Source organism: Macaca thibetana, chromosome 11 (assembly GCF_024542745.1).
Source record: "Macaca thibetana thibetana isolate TM-01 chromosome 11, ASM2454274v1, whole genome shotgun sequence".
Taxonomy (NCBI): Eukaryota; Metazoa; Chordata; class Mammalia; order Primates; family Cercopithecidae; genus Macaca; species Macaca thibetana.
In genome coordinates this window covers 124,738,685-124,760,749 of record NC_065588.1, presented here as the reverse complement: position 1 = coordinate 124,760,749, position 22,065 = coordinate 124,738,685, and the positions used below count along the sequence as shown (strand labels likewise).

The 22,065-nt window shown below is 47.5% G+C and overlaps 2 protein-coding genes across 2 annotated transcripts in view; both read right to left on the bottom strand.

The window, feature by feature from the left end:
- The window catches only part of GLT1D1 (glycosyltransferase 1 domain containing 1), a 582,479-nt gene extending 577,959 nt beyond the window's left edge, over nt 1–4,520 (bottom strand). Inside the window, exon 1 of the mRNA XM_050748582.1 lies at nt 4,517–4,520. The gene's annotated coding sequence lies outside the window, so the exon portion shown is untranslated. The remainder of the gene's footprint in view (nt 1–4,516) is intronic.
- Nucleotides 1–22,065, bottom strand: part of TMEM132C (transmembrane protein 132C) — a 435,395-nt gene that overhangs the window by 307,214 nt on the left and 106,116 nt on the right. The gene's annotated exons all lie outside the window — the stretch shown is intronic.

Below are 22,065 nucleotides of genomic sequence, written 5' to 3'. Positions count from 1 at the left end.
GTGGAGAGGGCAGCTCCAGGCCAGCCTACCGGGCTCCCATCACACACAGCCTGGCCACTTCCTAGCTGTGAAGGTGGGTGCTCACTCAGCCTGTCTGCGCCCCTGTTCCCATCTGTAGAAGGAGCTTCATAACAGCACACTCCTCTTGGGACCATTTTGAAGATGAAACAACTTACTAAATACAAAGTGCTCAGTCCTGGCACATAGTAGGTCCTCAAAAATATTACCTATTAATATATATATATTTTTTTTACTTTAAGTTCTGAGATATATGTGCAGAACGTGCAGGCTTGTTACATAGGTATACACGTGCCATGGTGGTTTGCTGCACCCATCAACCCGTCATCTAGGTTTTAAGACCCGCATGCATTAGGCATTTGTCTAATGCATGCAAGCATTTGTAATTCTCTCTCTCCCCTTGCCCCTCACCCCGCCGACAGGCCCCAGTGTGTGATGTTCCCCTCCTGTGTCCATGTGTTCTCATTGTTCCACTCCCACTTACAACTACCTATTAATTTTTTACTACTATTTGGAAGCAGCTGGCAAGGAGAACTACACGTATTAGCATAGAAAGATCTCCAAGATGTGTTATTGGGTGAAAACAATGTTAATTACGTAAAAACAAATAACCACGATAATATAATTACATTTTCTTTGTAGTTTTCTTCCCCCCACAGAACTTTAGAGAAACACTACCCAGAGCTTATTCAACGGCTTCGTGAATTCACTAAGGACCCCACACCCATGTATCTTTCTGTACCACCAACTCTACTAAAGGGCTTCATGCCTGTGACCACAACAAAGCTGCTACCCATGGAACCATCGCATCTGAGTTCCAGGAGAAACAAATTAAGGGCAAAATGTCTGTATTAGGTAAGTCTATTTACTTAACTTTTTTTTTTTATTGGCTCCGGTAACTCAGTGAACATCAGTTTATACATTCTTGCCATCCTGGCTCATAACTGCACCTACTACAAGGGGGTCTGGGAAGGAGATTACACTTGGTCCTCAACTTAGGATACTGCAACGTAGGATTTTTCCACTTTATGATGGTGTGAAAGTGATACCCGTTCAGTAGAAACTGTGCTTTGAATACTCATGCAACCATTTTGCTTTTCACTTTCGGAACAATATTCAATAAATTACATGAGACATTCGACACTCTATCCTAAAATAGGCTTTGTTTTAGATGATTTTCCCCAGGTGTAGGTTAATGTAAGTGTTCTGAACATGTTTTAGGTAGGCTAGACTGAGCTGTGATGTGTCATAGGTTAGGTGTATTAAATGTATTTTCAAACTTAGAATATTTTCAATTTATGATGGATTTATCAGCACATAACCCCATCATAGGTAGAGAAGCATCTGTATTTTTAGTTGGGCACACTGCCACCTCCAACAAGTTTAGTATTCAGTAAGTAAGGAAGGAGGCGAGAGTGGATATTGTGTAGATAGTTACCATTATTACACCATTATCACACAAGGAACATATCATTTATGCTAAAACAATTACATTAAAACAACTATAGTGATATTAATATTTATATAACAGTATAGCTTAATATTATATTAATTTTAATACATTAAAATGAATGAAATGTATATTTAAATATGATCTTTAGTATTCTATTATTACCATAAAATATTAATAAATTTAATACAATAATTACGTTACAATAACAAGAACAAAAAACTGAAACACAACACTATGATTGTATATATGTATATATTTATGTGTGTTTGTGTGTAAATATGTACTCACCACACATATAAATGTTTAGAAAAAAATTATAAACAGTAAATCACACTTACAAAAGTGATTACCTAAGAGGAGTAGAAGGGAGATGAGATCTTTGGGATGGTCACATGTATTTTAGGTTTACTAGATTTTTTTTTTTTTTTTTTTTTGGAAAATAAGGGAGACTGTACTCACACATTAGTTGTGCAATTAACATGCTGCCTTAAGAGAGCTTCCCTTGGCAACAGAGCTACTATTGCCTGATTTGGTCGGCTGAAAACAAAGCAGATGCATATCCTATCCTGTGTATGCTTCGTGTGGTTCTCCAACAGCTGCACACACTTTAAAGGTAGAATTTCTTATTTTTTCCCTCCTTGTTCTTTGCTATTCTTAAATATCTATCTTCGACGAAGAGAAAAGGTGATGAATTTAACATGAATATATGAGCATCCAACATCTCTTAGTTTTCTTCTGTGACAAAAAGGGGTCACTAGATGTGCGGCTGAAGGAAAAGACTTTTTCCTTTGTGAGCACCCAGCATGCTGCTCAGGTGGGTTAACCCAAGTTGTGCTTGCTTTACAGCTCTGGCAACCCCCTTTCTGTGCCTACCCATGTTATCAAAAGTCCTTAGAAAAGTTTGTTCCCTTTCCTGCCTGTGAAGAAACCCAGAAAGCACCCAGCAGAGGATGCTCGCTTCCCAGTATCAGTTTTCTTCTTGTGTCTGGAATCCCTGTTTTCTTCGGGAATGCCATATGGCTGTCTGATGTGGTTTGGCTGTGTCTGCACCCACATTTCATCTTGAATTCCCATGTGTTGTGGAGGGGACCCAGTGGGAGATCATTGAAACATGGGGGCAGGTCTTTCCTTTGCTGCTCTCATGATAGTGAGTCAGTCTCATGAGATCTGATGGTTTTTAAAAGTGGAGTTTCCCTGCACAAGCTCTCTTCTTTTGTCTGCCACCACGTGAGACATGCTTTTCACCTTCCCCCACGATTGTGAGGCCTCCCCTGCCTCGTGGAACTGTGAGTGCATTAAACTTCTTTCTTTTGTAAATTGCCCAGTCTTGGGTATGCCTTTATCAGCAGTGTGAAAATGGACTAATACATCGTCTTTAAAGAAGTGCATATCTCAGCCTTGCGTGCCCTTAAGGATGGCTGTGTGCCAACATCCAGGCCAAGAGCTACAAGAGGAAGTTGTTGGGTGGAGCTCCAAGGATAGCACCTTAAAAGGAGCACAGCTGAGTCATCATCAGGTACCTTTGCCCATTTGCCCTTTCTTTTTTACCCGATTGCAATGCTGATCTGATGCTGGAGATGGAGCAGCCTTTTTGTGACCATGAGGCAAGAAGCTCATGCTGAGGATAACTGAATGGAATAACAATAGGAACTGGGTCCCCCTTGGCATCGCGAAGCATCATGAGAGCCTGGGCTGCCAAACACAAAATACCTTTCCTTCAGCCCAGCATCTAGTAACCCCTTCCTGTCACAGAAGAAAGCTAAGAGATGTTGGATGCACGTGTATTTATGTTAATACATGCCAAACACTGAAACTGGAATATAAACTCCTGCCAAACACTGGACTGTCAAAGACAAAATTGATTCTGCAGCAAAATAAACAAGGGCTGTCAATTCATGAGCTTGTGGTGGTGAAGCCTATTGTCTGCCAGTTTCCTTTCAGCAAGGATTCAACGGTTCTAGGAAGGAGAGTCTGTTTTACATAGTAAAAGAGGAAATCCTGGGACAGCGTCTGATTGGCAAGGGTCCTACGCAGTTGGGAATCCTGAAGAAGGAAGAGACTTTCCCATTGGTCTTCGTGTACATTTGACGGCCCTGGATTAGCTGCAAGTGAGCACGGGGCCAATCTGGGGATATTTCAAAGGAGGAAGATTGTTCAGTGTTACAGGTTGACTGTGGACAGTCATTTCCTAGAACAAGTGGAGGTCAATAAAGCACTATTTTAAAGCGATGATGCTTAGGACAAGTTGCGTGCCATGATAGGCATCTCCCAGGACGTTTTGTTTTGCAAGAAAAATAAAGCCCCAACTTTGTTTGAACCACCCATTTTTAAGTTTCTGTAACTTGCAGATTCACACTGTTTGTGCACCTTGATACATCTATGCCTCAGGCTAGAGACCATCATGCAGCTTTTAGCTAGAGAAACGTATCAACCAAGCTTGTCCAACCCATGCCCTGCAGGCCGCATGTGGCCCAGGATGGCTTTGAATGCGCCCAACACAAATTTGTAAATATTTTAAAAACATTAAGAGTTTTTTTTTGTTTTTTGTTTTTTTCTTTTTTAGCTCATCAGCTATCATTAGTGTTAGTGTATTTTATGTGTGGACCAAGACAATTCTTCTCTTCCAATGTGGTCCAGGGAAGCCAAAAGATTGGACACCCCTGAAATAATCTCCTTTTGTATAAGAAAGTTTGAATATCGCCTGTTTGCCTGTCTTTGCCGCCCCACCTCCTCCAGGAAGTCCTCCTTGATACCCCTGGCCAGGACTGGCCCTTCCTTCTTCCTGTGTCTGCTCCCCATCCTTCACCTGGACCACACACTGTGCTCCTTCATGATGTTCTGGAGTCAGGCTCTCTCATACTCAAATCTTATTTGAGAAACTGGAATATAAGCTCTTTCAAACCAGGCAGGCAGCTGAGAAGGAAGAATATGCTTTTGCATCAGGCATGATGAAGGTGCAAATCCTCACTTGTTAGGATTTGTGGGCAAGTGGCTCCATCGGTTCAAGCCTTTCTTGATGAATGAAGTGGCAGTGACAATCCACCTCCCCCCAGGAGCTGCTGTAGAGGGCTATTGAAATCCCCACCAGAGTACTTCAAAGCACGGAGCTCCCTGTCTCCATAGAGGAAAGGGTCTGTGTTGCATCCACACACCTCTGAGACAGAGAGAGAGAGAGAGAGAGAGAGAGAGAGAGAGAGAGAGAGCAAGCGAGCAGAGGGTGGGGGAGACTCTGTAAAATTTTTATTAAAGGTTCAGGTCATAGATATTAGTGGATAGTAGGTATTTTATGACAAGAGGCAAAATTGAGGATACTATGTAAGTATTTATGTAACCATTTAAAATGAAACCATTAAAAAATATAAAGATTATTCTTAGCTTGAAGGCCATATAAAAGCAGATGGCAGGGGTTTGGCCCGAGGGTTCTAGTTTACCAGACCCCTGGTCTAGAGTCTGTGTGGGGACAAAATGCACAGGCTCTGAAGGTTTGTGAATCCTGTTTCTGCCACTTGGCATCTGTGTGACCTAAAGCAAGGAGGTTCATTCTTCATGCCTTAGTTTTCCTGTCTGTGGAATGGGGACAACAGTACTAACAATACCTACCTCCTAAGGCTGGTGGAAGGATGAACTATGTCAATGCATATAAAATGATTAAAACAGAATCCAATATGCAGAAAGTGTTCAATAAATGCTAACTAGGATTGTTCCCTCATCGTGTCTAGCACACACACCAGGGCTACTTAATCTTTTGCTGGGCTCTGGGGTCCTTGGGGAAAGCTGATGGATAGTGAAGGTTCCTTTCCTGAGGGGAATACATGTGCCCACTTAACATACATGTGCAAAGGAGGGAGTCAGGGAAGCCTCGTCCATCCCACTACAGTGAGCCTCTCGCGTGAGGTCTGCCCTCAACTCCTGCAAAGGATGCTGAGTAAGTCATTGGAAAAATGATGAGTAAGGGTCTCCTGGCCTTCCCAAAGGCCACTCCTCCAAGGCCCTCCTGCTGGCCAGCTGCCAGAGTGGAGTTAGGATTTAAGTGTTAGCACCAACCCTACTGTAGTGGTTCTCAAACTGTGGCACACTGTATGGGCACCACTTGGAGGAAGGGTGATTGCAGGAGCCTTCAATTAGCAGGCAAGACCCGCTCAATTGCAGTGGCCGGATCTCAGCTCAGCAAGCTCCGCCTCCCGGGTTCCCGGCTTAGATTTTTTTAATAGAGACGGGGTTTCACCGTGTTGGTCTCGATTCCTGACCTCATTTTCAAAGAACTTCTCAGGTGATGCTGATGCTGCTGGCCCAGGAACCCCACTTTGAGAACCGCGGTGCTAAGGCATCAGCCTCCACTCACTGGAAGCTGATAAAATGCACCAAGAGGACAGGACACAACTCTTCAAATTACAGCTTCAACACAAAAGCCTGGGAAGCTAGAAGATGCTCTGATTCTAAAAGCAACCCTGTATCTTCTCTCCACGGCCACCACTCAGCCCAGGACACCTGTGCAGATCACCTGGACAGCGTCACAGCCTTTTCCTGGGCTCCCGGCTTTGCTCTTTCCAGGCTGTGACCCATTTCCCCATTGGGCACAGAGGGATCTTCACACATCAGAAATCAGATTCTGTCCCTGTCTGACCTAAAACCCTGTAGACAGAATAATGTCCCCTCTCCTAGAGAGGGCCTCATCCTAACCCGTGGAGCCTGTGCATACGTGAGGTTGCAGGGAGAGGGTGGCGGAGGTACGGCTGCAGGTGGAGGCAGGTGGCCAGTCGGCTGACAGTAAGACAGGAGGATCATCCAGAGTGATTGGGTGATCTCCATGTAACTTGGGGTTCTTAGAAGTGGAGGAGGGAGGTGGCAGAGGAGGCCGCAGGGATGCGAAGTGAGCAGGACCCGCCCACAGCTGCCAGCTCTGCAGATGGGGGAAGGGGCCAGGAGCCGAGGTAGACGGGCACCTCTAGAAGCTGGAAAAGGCAGGGGAATGCATTTGCCCCCAGAGCTGCCAGGAGGAACACAGCCCTGCCAGCACCTTGCTTTCCGCCCACTGAGGCCCATGGTGGGCTTCTGGCCTCCAGAACTATAAGGTAATCAGTTCGGGTTATTTTCAAGCCAAGGAAGTTGTGGTGCTCCATTACAGCAGCCCAGGAAACGAGTAACCTGCCGGGTGCGGTGGCTCACACCTGTGATCCCAGCACTTTGGGACGCTGGAGTGGGAGGATCACTTGAGCCCATGCATTTGAGATCAGCCTCGGCAAAACAGCAAAACCCCATCTCTATGAAAAAAACAGCTTGGCAGGGTGGGGCATGCCAGCAGCCCAGGTACTCAGGAGACTGGGCTGGGAAGATGGCTTGAGCCCAGGAATCCAGTGCTGCGGTGAGCTAGGAATCCAGTGCTGCGGTGAGCCGGGAATCCAGTGCTGCGGTGAGCCGGGAATCCAGTGCTGCGGTGAGCCGGGAATCCAGTGCTGCGGTGAGCCGGGAATCCAGTGCTGCGGTGAGCCGGGAATCCAGTGCTGCGGTGAGCCGGGAATCCAGTGCTGCGGTGAGCTGTGATTGCGCCAGTGCACTTTAGCATGGGTGATAGAACAAGACCTTGCCACACACAAAACAAAGTGAAACGATACAAAACAGAACAGAAAACTTAACCCTTCAGCAGCTTCTCTTTGAATAAAATCTAAGCTTCTTAATGTGGCAAGGGCTGGGCCTTAATTGGCCTGTGTCCACCTAGATCCATCCAATGCCCCCTACTCAGTGTGCATAGACCTGCATGGAATGTTTACGCCAACTCAGAGGCACGGGGCTGGCCATGTCCTCTTCTTGGATGCTCTTCCCCAAATGCTCATGGAGCCTTTTCATGATGCAAGCGCTGCCTCCGTGATCCACACATTGGCTGAGCACCTACTATGTGCCAGGCTCTGTTCTGGGCGGCCGTGAACAAAGCAGAGTTCCTGCAAGCATGATACCTACGTTCTGGTAGGAGAAAGCGGAAAGCAGGCACGCAGTGGGGGGCGGTGTTGAGCACTCTCGAGAAAGACGATGCGCCCTGGCAGGAGCCTACTTCCTGACCATCCCAGCGGACGCAGCTCTCACCCCATCCCCATCCGTCTCCCTCTGTCCCCATCCACCTCCACCACACGGTCTTCATGGCTCTTCCTGCTATCTCCAAAATGATCTTTGTTTTTTGCTGTTTTCTTTGCGTAATGTCTCTCTTTTCCTACTAGACTGGGCAGCCCAGGAAAGAGGGACTTGATCTCCTTTGTTCCCAGTGCCTAGATCAGTATCTGGAACTTGAGTGTGCTTAGTAAGTACGGAATGAATGAATCAATGAATGAATGAATGAATGAAGTATGAACAAAGTAAAGGAGTTAGCACCCCTTGGGGCTCAGGCTGCCAACCCCCTGGATGCCCCAGACTCATTTCTGCATCTCGCCAGTGTCTCTGGTGTTTGTCTCTCCCAGGGGGACTCTTGTAGGGTGTGAAGGTAGCCGCAGAGTCTGACAAAATACAAACTGTCACGGTCTTCTGTTGCCCGCACAGACTTCTTTTGGAGCAGCCTCCTGTGAATTCAGTATCTGGTATGTGTTTAGCCAGCTGCCACTGTTTTCCTCAAGCTACGTGTGAAACCAACACTCTGTTAAGAAGTGGAAACAAGATCCTCCCCGTTACTGCATCAAAACTAGGGCAACCGAAATAAACAACACAAAATCAGCGCCCGGAAGCAGAGGGAAGGAGGGAAGCCAGCCGGCGTCAGCTGCGCAGAGCACACGGCCCAAGCCTCCTTGGAGGGTGACTGTACCTCTTCGGGGTGGCCCCCACAGCAAGGTGATGGCTGGGCCTGCGGGGCGTCCCAACCATGCCCTCTCACCCGGAGCACATGCTCCCGGCCCAGTGCTGGTCCAAGCTGGTCAGAGGCTGCGGAGCTCAGACCCAGCGACACCTTCTCCAGGGAAGCAGTGTCAAACTCTAGGCCCAGGGGGCCTCGTTGGCCCTCGGACAGTTTATTGCACACACAGCAGTTAAAAGAATAACAGAGAGGGAGGGAGAGAGGGAGGAGAGAAAAAGAGACAAGGGGAAGAAGAGAGGGAGGGAAGATGGGATGCTACTTCTTTAAAATTAGAGACAGCACATAAAAACTTAGATTCTTAGTTTCTTTAGAAAAGTTAAGATTTGGGGCAATAGCAGGCTGGATTCGCCGCCTGGCAGCCATCTGCTGGAGTCAGGAAGGGGCCGTCCCTTGGGTCTTCAGACCGCCAGAGTCCCCACCTGGCCGCCCTGGCATTCCAGCCCTGCCTGGCCATGTATTCTCTGGGTTGGCCACGCAAGCCCGAGAGGAGCCTCTTCCTTCTGCACACTGAGCCCACGGATCCCAGAAGAGGCAGCCACTGGCCGAGACGCTTTTCCTGGGCTCGGGCTCTTGGAAGTGGAGGGAGCCCCCGGGTGAACTAGAAGCCCTGGCCTCCTGGGACTAAGTCAGACCCACGCAGCAACCTCCCGGCAAAGGAGTCAGGGGACATTTCTAAGTTCTGCCACCAGAGGGCGGGGAAGGGCACAGGTGAGGGCCAGGCACAGCTGCCCAGGAGCAAGCCGGCTCTGGGGTTCCTGGAGCCAGGCAGGGCGACTCCCACCTGCACAGGCAGCTGGCCTGCACAAACACCTGCACCTCCACACACAAAAATCGCCTGCGTGATTTTCGTTTTTCTGAGACGGAATCACGCTCTGTCGCCCACACTGGAGTGCAGTGGTGTGATCTCGGCTCACTGCAAGCTCTGCCTGCCAGGTTCAAGCAATTCCCCTGCCTCAGTCTCCTGAGTAGCTGGGACTACATGCCCAGCTAATTTTTGTATTTTTGGTAGAGACGGGGTTTCACCGTGCTAGCCAGGCTGTCTTGAACTCCTGACCTCGTGATCCACCCGCCTCGGCCTCCCAAAGTGCTGAGATTACAGGTGTGAGCCACCGCACCCAGCTGATTTTTGTTTTTAATTGTGATGAATTGAGAACAATTTGGTTCCTTCAAATTGCTGGAGGAGTCCACAAAAGAACTCAGTCACTCAAAGCCCTGCAGGGCAAAGCACTGGGTGTGCGGTTCCCTCCCAGGCACAGGTTTCCCAAGCCCGGTGCTCCAGGTGGACCACCAGCCAGAGGCATCCACGCCTCCTGGTGCAGAAGCCCCAGGTCTGGAGTGACCTCCATGCCCGCATCCCAGCAGAGGTAAGGCCCAGCTCAGGACAGCATGCACACGTGCTTACTTGTCCTGCGGGTTCCTGAATTGGGGCTTTGCTGAGAGCTTTGCATAGCACAACCCACTGCATTCCCATTCCCAGTTTTTTCTTCTTTTTATATATATATATATATATATATTTTTTTTTTTTTTTTGAGACAGGGTCTTGCTGTCGCCCAGGCTGCAGTGCAGTGGTATATTCATAGCTCACTGCGGCCTCGAACTCCCAGGCTCAAGCAATCCTCCTGCTTTAGCTTCCCAAGTAGCGGGGACCACAAGTGTGCATCAACCATGTCTGGTTAATTTTTTAATGTATTTTTATCTTTTGTAGAGATGTGGGTCTCTCTATGTTGCCCGGGTTGGTCTCAATCTCCTGGCTTCAAGAGAGTCTCCCACCTCAGCCTCTCAAGGTACTGGGATCACAGGTGTGAGCCACCATCCTGGTCTCATTTCCAGTTTTCTCATTCACATCTTCATTCACTCAACAAATATGGAGCATCGACTATGCATCAGGACCTGATCTGGCAGCGCGACCGTAAAGCAAACGTGCCCCCTTTCTCTGTCTCAGTGTCCTCACCTGAAAGATGGGGGATCAGAATGAAACCCACTTCACAGTGTTCCAAGAAGATGGGAGGACTTAACACCTGTCACACATGTAGAACAATCCCAGCCCAGAGTGGGTGCTGCTGCGAGATCCCTGCTGTGGCATTTTTATTTTTATCTTATTTCAGCGCTTATCTCCTTATCCATCCTTCTGGCCCTGGGTTTTTTCTCCACCACCATGAGACCAGGCAGGGTGTGCGTTTGTGGAAGGAGGGATGAGGATCTGGGGAAGCCCAAGGGAAAGAGAAAACGTGGAGGGAAATTTCTGCAGGGACAGCCACCTCTGTGTCTGTGCCCCTGGAGGGGAAGAACAGGGTGTCTCCCCTGTGGTTCGAAGGCAAGCGTCGGCCCTTCCAGCAGCCTAGGAAATAGAAGGTTAAATGTTGGTGAAAGAGAGAAACTGTGCCACTTACAGGGGCACACCTCTCAGGTCTGCTGGATGGGTCATCAATGAACATTCTGAGAGGGGTATGTGGGAAGGAGCAAATGAATAAAACGCCACCTCTGATGAAAACACATGTGGCTAAGGAGGGGCTTTCAGAGTTCTGATGGGGAGGCACTTTCTGCCCATAAAATTTTGAATAACACAGTCTCGTTACGCAAATAACACAGTCTTCTAGGTCGAAGTGTGAGGGGGTCCTACCAGCAACCCCTTCGAGCCAGCCAGGGCCAAATACTTCCTGAGGGGCTGTTCCAGGGCCCACAGCCCAGCTCTCTGTGGGAGCACTGTGCTCAAGAGGTAGCCTTCACCCCAAGTTCAGAGTAGGCAGCCAGCTTGGGAGACACAGGCCCCGTCCTCCAGCAACTCATGGAGCAAAGGGCACCCACGTCGCCAGTACACGACTCTCACTTGCGACTGCGGCAAATCAGAGCCGCAGATCAAATGTCCTTCCCTAGTTATTTTTGATGTGTTGTGTTTTATGCAACAGAGGTTCAGTTAAGGACTTATGCCCAAATTGAATTTCTTATATTTCCTCTTTAACTTTTTAACTTCAGAGAGGGTTTCTCATTTCCTAACTCCCTGTTCTCCTCCAATGACTTAAAGGATGCTAAAATGGATCTTTAACGTATCCTGTATAAAGCAGAGTCATGATTGTATACACACCGCAGACAAAGCCCACAGGCTCAGTTCTCTTATGGTGGCCCTCACATCAATTGAAAACAGGAACAATTTAGGGGCAAAAGGAAATGTGATGATCATGTGCCGTGTATCAGGCTCTGTGCAAGGACTTGGCGCGTATGTCTCTAATCTTTGCAATGATCCTAAGAGGCAGGTCACCTTACGTCCATTCCACAGATGGGAAGAGGGAGGCTGAGACCATAACCAAGTCTCCAGTCACATCGGATTTCAACACAGACCCATCTAAATTCCAAAGCCGAGTCCTTCTCGTCATGCTGTTGCCATCTGAATCTGCAAAGGGGTATAACAGCCCATAAAGTTCTCGAATATTTTGAGACAAAGTGACGAACACCAAGACAGGAGCCTGGACTTTGATAGACCTGAATGTGAACATCACAGGTGGCCGTGAAGGCTTTAGGAGCCCGGAGAGGACCACATCCTGCATGACAGGGGCCTTTGCAGGGACTCTGTTTACGTGGCATTTGGCATGAGGCTCATTATGTCTCAGTGTGTGCACCTTTGAAGGGAGGGTTGGTGGACATTACTTGAAAGTAGAAGGTAAAGTCCCCTTACTAAGTCAGGCTTTAGTGCCCCACGGTGGGAGGTGGATTTGGAGGGGACAGAATATTCACTTACTGCTTGAGGCCTGATGAAGTGAAACAAATAGCTTCTAGAAATACATGTAAAAATCAGAACTGAACAAGACTGATCCATAAGAAGAAAGGTCTTAAAAATCACCCTCTGACTTCCAGAAGCTTTAGCGGAGCCTAGGAATGGAGTCCTCAACGAGGTGGCCTCACTGAAAGCCATACAAGAGCCATCCAACCCACCATCACGGGCTTGCTTTGCTTGCAATCCTGGAAACTTTGCTGCCTGATCTTGAACATGAAAATGAAGATTCCCTCCCCTAAATGGGGTTCTGAAAACCTCTGAACCCCACTTCATTTGATAGAAGCCAAATGGTACAATCCTGCCTGCCGCTGTCATCGAGGCTAGGGACGGCACAACTGCTGGAGGAGCCCCTGCCCTGGCAGCTCCTACAACCCACGGTTTCTTCTGCAGGGAGGTGCACCCCCAGATCTTTTCCCATCCCGTGGCCCATGCTCAGCACCTCCCAAACCAGTGACTTATTTGATTCACTTTACTCTAAATTGTCTCCTTTGTTTTTCAAGAAGAAGAAGGTCAGACTTCGGCTCCTCTAACTCTGAATGACAGGCTGCCCACCTGACTCTTCCCTCGTCCCCTTTTCTGGAACCTGAGCACCTCTTTTTGTTTTGTAGGATTTGTTTGTTTGTTTGTGTGGGTTTGTTTGGTGGTAGTGGAGCTGTTTGTTTCTGTTTTGTTTTTAAGCTGTTCAGCTTAGCTAAAACCCACCCTTTGGCGTTAGCCATGGGGCCAAAGTAGGCCAGCTAAACAGATGCAGTTCTCTTAATAGTTAAAAAGCGTCCTTATGTAGATAATCCATCACTATCCTGATATGGAAGGACTGCTCAGTCAGAGAGTGGTTACACTACAAGGATTCCTGAAAGCAGAGCAGAACTTTGTGAGCCATTAAGAAAGCAAAATGGCTCAGCCTTTTCCCTCCCTGGGCTTATGATTCCTTCCTGCATTAATTGTGTCTTTATGGGAAAGTATTCGCCTGGAAAACCTCATTCAAGCAAGCTCCAGCAACACCGACGGTCCCCTGCCCTGCAAAGACAAGGACTGGGGAGGGGGAAATAGAACCCCCTGGGGGTGGAGAGAGAAATTCCTTTTGAACTTAGGAATGATAAGATGATTAGGAGAACAGGGGGGCTTTGTGTCATTAATCTGACCTGCTTTATCTTGCCCTGAATCCCAGGACACCCAGGGATTCCCAGTCGGATGCCAGAGCCTGAGCACCCTGGGAAACGGCTCAAGCATCCGTCCCTGAGGACGGGTCAAGTCAGCAGGGCTGTGAGCTCCTTAGCACCTGGAGCGTGTTTCCACGTGAAGCTGATTTCATTGCGCGTGGAAGTGAATTGACCAATGGGCAGTTGGCCACTGTGAAAGCTGAAAATGCACCCACCCCTTGCCCACTTCTAAGTTCCTGCCCTAGAGGAATACACAGACGTGCACATATATACACAGAGCACAAATACACAGACACGTATATATACCCACACACATGTACACAGGGGTGCCCATGCACGCACACTGACACACATGCACAGGTGCACACACATGCAGGCACACACCTAAACTGCATACACACACATATATACACATGTACACACAGATGCACATGCATATAGACTCACACACACATACATACAGATGCTCACATGCACACACACAGACACGCATACACAGACACACATAGATACACACACAGACGCAGACACTCACATACAGAGACAGACCTATGCACACACACATACATACACACACACCCATATACACAGATTCACACACACAAATATGCACACATACACAGATACACACATACACGGTACACACAGCACAAACACACACATACTCAGATACACATACATACTCAGATATACATACCACATACACTGAAAAACATGGACCAAGAGGATCACTCTTTTATGTGTTTTAGCAGAAAATTAGAATATCTGTTCTTCCGTCAATAGGAGAAGGGTTAAAACATGTATTTATTCATGTAAAAGAATTCTGCAGAGAGTTGAAAGGAAGACTCTAGAAACAAGAATGGTGACATTCTTATTATTGAATCATTATTATTAAAGCTGGAGGATGGGTGCATAGGAATATGATCCTCTCTTTTTGTAGATGTTTGAAAATTTCCCATCATAAAAAAACAATAAAAAGAATGACCTAGAGCTATGCTACCATCCAACACCAAGCCATTAGCCACATGTGGTTACTGATATTAAAATTAACTAAAATTAAAAATTCAGCTCCTTGGCCACACTCTCCATGGTTCAAGTGCTCAGGGGACCTTCCCATTATTGCAGAAGTTCTATCGGTCAACGCTTTCTGGATCTTTGATGTCTGAGATCTTTAAAATACCTTGGGTTGCTATCACAAGTGAAATAATATTCCTACAATGGCACTCCGTGCAGCACGTCAGTATGATAGCATCTATGTAACTTTTTAAAACCCAAGGAAAAAATGCATTTTTCTGTGAGCACAAATCTGTACGTACACAATACGTGAAGGGTCTGGGAGCTCGTGCCAAGCTCAGAACAATGGCTTCTTTTGCCTAAGGAGAGGCTGAAATATTACAGAGCTGCAGTGGGTGGCTGAGCCTTGGGGAATCAGCATCACCATTAAAGTATGAATGTATTATTTGTGTACCTAAAAAAAAAAAAAGTGAATAATGAAAACAAAAATGGACACCCCTGGGGGAGGAGTGTTGCGAAGGGTCTTCAACAGGACAAAGAGAAGGAGGTGAGAGAGCAGAGTGTATCCGAGACGGTTTCCCCTTTGCGGGGCTGTCTTCCTCTTAAAAGCAAACCCCCTTTTCCTCTTAAGAGGTTGCTAGACTGCCCACCGCTTTTCATTGCTGACAAAAAGCAAGGGAAGCTTCCGAGAAGTGCTTCTCTTTGAGCCACTGAAGTTTGTGTCTTGCCACTGGCACTCTTTCAAGCCGCCAGATGCCGTCCCCCTCAAAGCTGCTCTTTGTGGAGAGTATTAAGCCCCGGCCAGCCTCCCAGCTGGGACAGCTCCCTCTACTCCGCCGCAGCCCAGGGACTGCGCCTTCAGATGGCGTCTTCAGAGCAGTGATTCCCGCAGGAGACCCTAGAAGCCACTCCCCAGGAAGGACGGAGGAGGAGCAGGCTTCCTCTCTCACGCCCATAGGTTTGCTGGTCGGTTATATTATTATTAAGTCCTTTCAAAAGAGCAGCCACAACTAGCCAAACGGAGTCCTCTGTAAACACTCAGATGCGATTCTAGAGAGCTGCGTCTCCCTGAAGACCGGCTCCCCGGGTTGCCACGTGTGTTCAGCATGGACAACTTTAGTTTCCCAGGAGAGGCTGTGGGAAATGAATGGGACAAGCTTCACTCTTCAACTCGGCTGTGCCAGATGGATTCACAGTCAAGCCCCATCATTTGCAGATTCTGTATTTGCAAATCCACCTACTCGCTGAAGTCCATCAGTGCCCGTGGTACTTTCACAGGCATTCCCTGATAAGGCGGTACAGAGACAATTTTTTTTTTTTGAGACGGAGTCTCGCTCTGTCGCCCAGGCTGGAGTGCAGTGGCCAGATCTCAGCTCACTGCAAACTCCGCCTCCCGGGTTCACACCATTCTCCTGCCTCAGTCTCCCGAATAGCTGGGACTACAGGCGCCCACCACCTCGCCCGGCTAGTTTTTTTTTTTTTTTTTTTTTTTATTTTTTAGTGGAGCCGGGGTTTCACCATGTTAGCCAGGATGGTCTCGATCTCCTGACCTCGTGATCCGCCCGTCTCGGCCTCCCAAAGTGCTGGGATTACAGGCTTGAGCCACCGCGCCCGGCCCAGAGACAATTTTGAGGGACTCAAAGCATATTCCCAGCTGAGGTCAAATGTGCCCACGTTGTACTGTCCTGCTTCAGCTACGATGCCATATATAAGCAAGTGGCCTTTCTGCGGTCCTTGTAACTTCACGTTTTCGGTCTTCTGTGCTTTCTTTCAGTGATTTTGCTGTCTCAGACATCCCCCAAGTATAGGAATAAAGCACTGTCTAGTGTTCCTAAGTGCAAGAAGGCTGCACTGTGCTTCACAGAGAGGACACCTGTGTCCAGTCAGCTTCCTTCAGGCGTGAGTTATGGTGCACTTGGCCATGAGTTCAATGTGAATGAATCAACAATATGTATCGAATCAGGTGTCTTTGGACAGAGAAATGCATACAATCAGGTTGTGCTTTAATCCATTGATGACGACAGAGGCCGTAGGGACCTAGCTCTGTATTTTCCTTACAAAACTTTTTTTTTTAGAGATGGGGTCTTGCTGTGTTGCCCAGGCAGGTTTGCAAGTCCTGGGCTCAAAGCCATCCTCCTGCCTCAGCTTCCCAAAATACCAGGATCACAGGTGTCAGCCACCATACCTGGTTTATATTTCCTTTAGAGCAATGATTCAGTATTTGCTAATTTAGTGTTTATGGAGACTTTATAGAAGATACCTACTGTGAATAATGAAAATCGATTGTATTTCCCTCCAATATCTCTGCCTAAGAAAAGATGGGATGCTCAAATAATACATCTTGCTCCATTATTATTTAATATCCTGTTGCATGTTTCGTGCTGTGAATGAGTGGCATCCCAGGCATTACAGGTCTGGTATAGAAGAAGTAATTCAGGAAATGGGCAGGGGGAGGGCAGGCACTGGCATTTTTACACAAGATCTCCCATCACATGGACTTTCTGATTTATTTCTCACAAACATCTGGCCACATGCCCCAGGTCATCTCCAACACTATCCATTCCTTCAACACACAGCTCTTGCTCACACCCTACGAGCCTGAGCCAGAACAGTAGACAGAAGAGACAAACCATCTTTCCGAAGCTTCCTTTCCATGTAGTAAAATAAGGACTATCAGAGGGGCAGGAGTGGGTGTAATTTTAATATGGTGATCAGAGAAGATCTCACAGAGAAGACGACTTGTGAGCAGAAGCTTTGAGGAAAGGAGATTTTACAGATAAGGAAACTGAGGCATGGAGAGATTAAGCTCTTGCCGAAAGTTCTTCAGCTCTTCCATGGCAGAACCGTGACAAGTGCTTGATCAGCTGGTGTCTGTGTCTCCACCCACACTCACGAACTATCCCCAGTTCATAGCACAGGGTGAGGTCTTGGCAAACTACTACTGAACAGAACTCTGCACTCTGACCACAGAAGAGTATGTTTCTCCTCTTGGGTTTAAAGTGGGTTGAATGCTGGTCGCTAAAAGCCTATGTCCATGCCCAAGCCCCAGAACATGCAAAGGTGGCGTTATTTCCTTGGGAAAGGGTCTTTACAGATGGAATTAAGGAAGAGATCTTGAGATGAGAGCATTCTGGATTTGGAATGGACTCTTAGTCCAATGACAGGTGTCCTTTTCTGGAGGAAGAAAAGATGCAGGAAGAGGAGGAGACCGTGTGAAGATGTAGGCAGGGACTGGAGCAGAGGCTGGAGCAATGCGACCACTAGCCCAAACACCTAGAGCCCCCTGAAGATGAGAGAGGCAAGGAAGGGCCCTCCCCTAGCGCCTCTGGAGGGGTGCAGCTTCCTGTTGCCTCTACAACCAACAGGAATTAAATTTCTGTTGTCTTAAGTCATGCAGTTTGTCGCCATTTGTTACAGCAGTCCCAGGAAACCGGAAGAGGTTGTAAAAAAGGCAAGCTGAGACAAACCAGACAGAATCCTCCAAATTGTGTGGGCTGATCGACCAAAACGACATGGGGGAGGCAGAGGAGGCAGCTGCTCAGCTAATGGGCACCAACATTACCCAGGAAATCAACCTCTCTTTCTCACCCACAACCTACCATGTGGCCCCCCATCTTTCCTTTCACTGACCAACCACAACCCAACCCCATCTGATGGCACGGTCCATGCAGTGTGGGGGATGCACGGCTGTGGTGAACAACCAATCCATCATGGCATTCTCATGTATCAGCCTGTTCTCATGCTGGTAATAAAGACATACCTGAGACCGGGCCATTTATAAAGAAAAGAGGTTGAATGGACTCACAGTTCCATATGGCTGAGGAGGCCTCACAATCATGGCAAAAGGTAAAAGAGGAGCGAAGTCATGACTTACATGGTGGCAGGCAGGAGAAGTGCCGAGCAAAAGGGGGAAAAGCTCCTTATAAAATCATCAGATCTCATGAAAAGTCACTATCACAAGAACAGCAGCATGGGGGCAAACACCCCTCATGATTCAATTACTTCCCACCAGGCACCAGGTCCCGCCCACGATGCGTGGGGATTATGAGAACTACAATTCAAGATGAGATCTGGGTGGGGACACAGACGAACTGTATCATCTCAACCTTCTTGCTGTCCTGAGCAGAGGAGAGTCCAGTATCTTTTGTGCCTCGTGAACTGTGAATTGATCGTCACCCCACTCACTGGGCCTGGAGGAATACGCATTACTGTGACAACTCCTTCCACCAGGGAGGCTCGTGTGGGTAGCAAGACACTGTAATAGTGCCAATTAGTGCTTTGATGCAGGCATTCCTGAAACGGTGTTCTCCTGTTGAAATCTGTGAGTGGCATCGAATGCATTTGCTGTAGGAAATTTTGATCTCCTTGCTGGGTAGTGAAGGTGAAAATGAATAGAGGTACTTAATTTTTTTAAAAAAATCTGCTCTCTTTTTGCATCTTCAAGTGATCTTCTAAAATGGGCACAGTAACAACCCTAACACACTGGTAAGACAGCTCAGGTTCCCGGCTCCATGCTCCAGGCATGGTCGCGTAGCAGGCCTGATTCTGGATCTCACACCGGCACAAATTACGTGTCCATGAAAATGACAAGGGCAGAGATACAGAGTTGGAAACATCAGAACCTGTAGTTTCCCTCATAACTCGGCCAGCCCTGGGAAAGGAGCCCACACTGTTCTTCAGAAAATCTGATGTCAGAGCAATGTTGATTAGTCCACAAATCTACAAGTCGACTATTCACCAACCCAAAGCACACCATGTAAGTGTTTTCCTACTTTAAGACCGAACAATGAGGATCTGGGCAGCGGAGAGGACGGGGATGGTTTACAAACGTGATGGGGTGTGTCCCACAGTGTGAAATATTTTCATCGCTATTAGGACACACACATATATACATATATATGAATTCATCTCACCAAAATAAAAGTCTCATTACACAGCATCATTTTCTCTTCTACTCTGATACTTCCTGTTCCATTCACTTCCATTTCATTCCATGCTAGTCTGACTCTTAAACAGCTGCTGAATTTGTCTCGTCTCCTTTTAATGGGTCATTACCTACAATGGGGAAAAACACCAGCTGACAGGGGTGCAATAGAATCCCAACCTATGTGGTAGGCGGGTTCTGTAGTAAGCCTGTTGAGGCAAAAATACAGAGTCAAAAGTATGTATAGAAAAAGATTCTCGGGCCGGGCACAGTGGATCATGCCTGTAATCCTAGCACTTTGGGAGGCCGAGGCAGGCGGATCACAAGGTCAGGAGTTCAAGACCAGCCTGACCAACATAGTGAAACCTCATCTCTACTAAAAATACAAAAATTAGCTGGGTGTGGTGGTGTGTGCCTGTAATCCCAGCTACTTGGGAGGCTGAGGCAGGAGAATCGCTTGAACCTGGAAGGCAGAGGTTGCAGTGAGCTGAGATCATGTCACTGCACGCCAGCCTGAGTGACAAAGCAAGACTCCATCTCAAAAAAAAAAAAAAAAAAAAAAAAAAAAAAATCAAGAAAGCACATGGTAAAGGATGACATAAAAATCTCTTATTCAGTGAGTCCAGCATCTCCCTGAAGGGGAGTTTCTCCCTGCAGCATCAGGGAGATGGATGTTTCCAGAGCTGGATGTCAGTAGTCACTGACCTGCTTTGGGGGTCCACGCCATAGCAGCAATGCTTATCTTTCCACAGTAAACCCACTCTATGAAAAGCACAAGAGAACTGAGACCTGCGAGGAAAAACAAGTTTACATCCCATGCCCACTTCGGGGCACGCACCTACGAGCGGAATGGCAAGGGGGTCACTTCTTCTTTTAAGTTTTCTGTTCCTAAATGCAAAGTGAGATGCATACCCTTTACTAGACCTGTTCATCTGTAAAATAACATTCATTCATGTAACAACATTCTTTAGCTTTCCAAATTCCAAGAGGCTGTAAATAACGTCATATTTGGATCCATCTTTTAAAAGTCGAGTCACGTGTTGGCATCCACATCTTGAAACCCCTAGAACTTGAGGGGTTTGCTTCATGCTTCAAGTTCATGGGTTTTTTTGGTTGCTTATTTTCTCTTTTGTAGTAATAAATATATCATAATTCTCTTGATGTCTAAAGCTGACGCTTTACAACAAGAGATGTCCCAAAGGTCTTGTTTTAAACCTATCAAACCCTTGGGTGAATAATCAAAGAAATTTCACTCTGGGACAAGTAGGAAAGTTTCAGATTTCGATGACAACATCCGAGAACAAATTCGATCAGCAGTTTCAAAATTTGAACCCCGAGACCTTCATAAATCAGAAGAAGAAAAATAATCTCTCCAATGCACCTGGTTACTTTAAGCCCAGGAAATAATTAGGGCAGGCTACTGCAGTATTTCTTTGGTTTACTTCCTTCTAAAAATCCTTAACTGATGATTTCAAACATTCTCTTAGTGATTACAGCTTCCTGATGATTAACAGCTGCAAAGTCATCACTATCTCCGTAAGCCTCCTCCAAAGGGGAAAACGGGAGAGCAGCACAAACCCACAGCAAAGCCCTGCTTGAAACTCAGAATATTCCCACCACAGACAGCCTCAAATGCAAGGTGCTTCCCATGGGCTCTGAGATCCCACGTGAGCTGGCCTTGCCCAGGTATGCAAAGTCACCTTCTAAATCTGCCCTGCTACCAACACTCCAGACCCAGCGGCCACCATGGAAATGCTACCCTCGCCCATGCCTCAAATCCATCACCTTTGTGTCCATCTCTTTTCCCTGGAACATACCATCCCCGACTCCCAACACACACACTTCTTCAAGTGCCTCATTCCCACACTTCCCTTGGGTTTCACGCCTTAGGGAATGTAGTGTTGAATTATGTCCCTCAAAGAGCTGTGTCCAAGTGCTAACTCCTGGCACTTATGAATTGACCTTATTTGGAAACAGGGTCTTTGCAGATGTAATTAGTTCAGGAACACAAGATGAAACCATCTTGGATTTAGGGTGGGCCCTCAATCTAATGCCTTGTTTCCTTATAAAAGAAAGGAGAGGGATATTTGGGATGCACAGACACAGAGGAGAGATGCGGAAGGAAAGTTCATCTGAAGGAGACGGCAGAGAAGGGAGAGGTGCAGCCACAAGCGAAGAAAGACCAGGCGCTGTCTGGAGCCACCAGAAGCTGGGAGAGGCTGGAACAGATTCCCCCATGGCCTCTAGGAAGAAGCCACCACCATGCCAACACCTGGATTTCAGATTTCTGGCCTCCAGAAATGCCTTTGTTTCACGTCACCCAGTGTGGAGTCACTGTCACGGCATCCCTAGAAACTGCCAGTGGAGTCCTCCTGTGGCCTTCCTGTGACAACAGCTCCTGCCCCCCCGGTCACACTGTCCCCCGTGCTTTTCAACCACGGCAGTGCCATCCCGCAGGGGACATTTGGTAAGATCTAAGGGCATCTTTGGGGGCAACTCCGGGGAGATGTTACTGGCATCTGTGGCTAGGGCTGGGCCAGGGACGCTGCTGAACATCACACAGTACACAGGATACCCCCCGCCCCACCCACCCACCAAAGAAATCTGGCCAAGAGCGAAGGGTGCTGAGGCTGCGGAACGGTTCTCCTCCCCTGCTGTCCTTTATTTCTGTCTTTATCTTGCAGCCTTATCTCTGTACTGCGGGTGTTGTACGGTCATTTGTCTTGGGCTGCTGTGTGTCTTACCTCCTGTCCAGGAGGACAGGGTCTGTGTCTTACTCCACAGGGTGCCCAGAGCCTAACACAGCACATGGCATAAAGGTGCAAAAGATGCCAGGTGGAAGAGCCAGTAGCTGCCAGGCACCAAATAGCCAAACCCACCCACTGCCTGGCACAC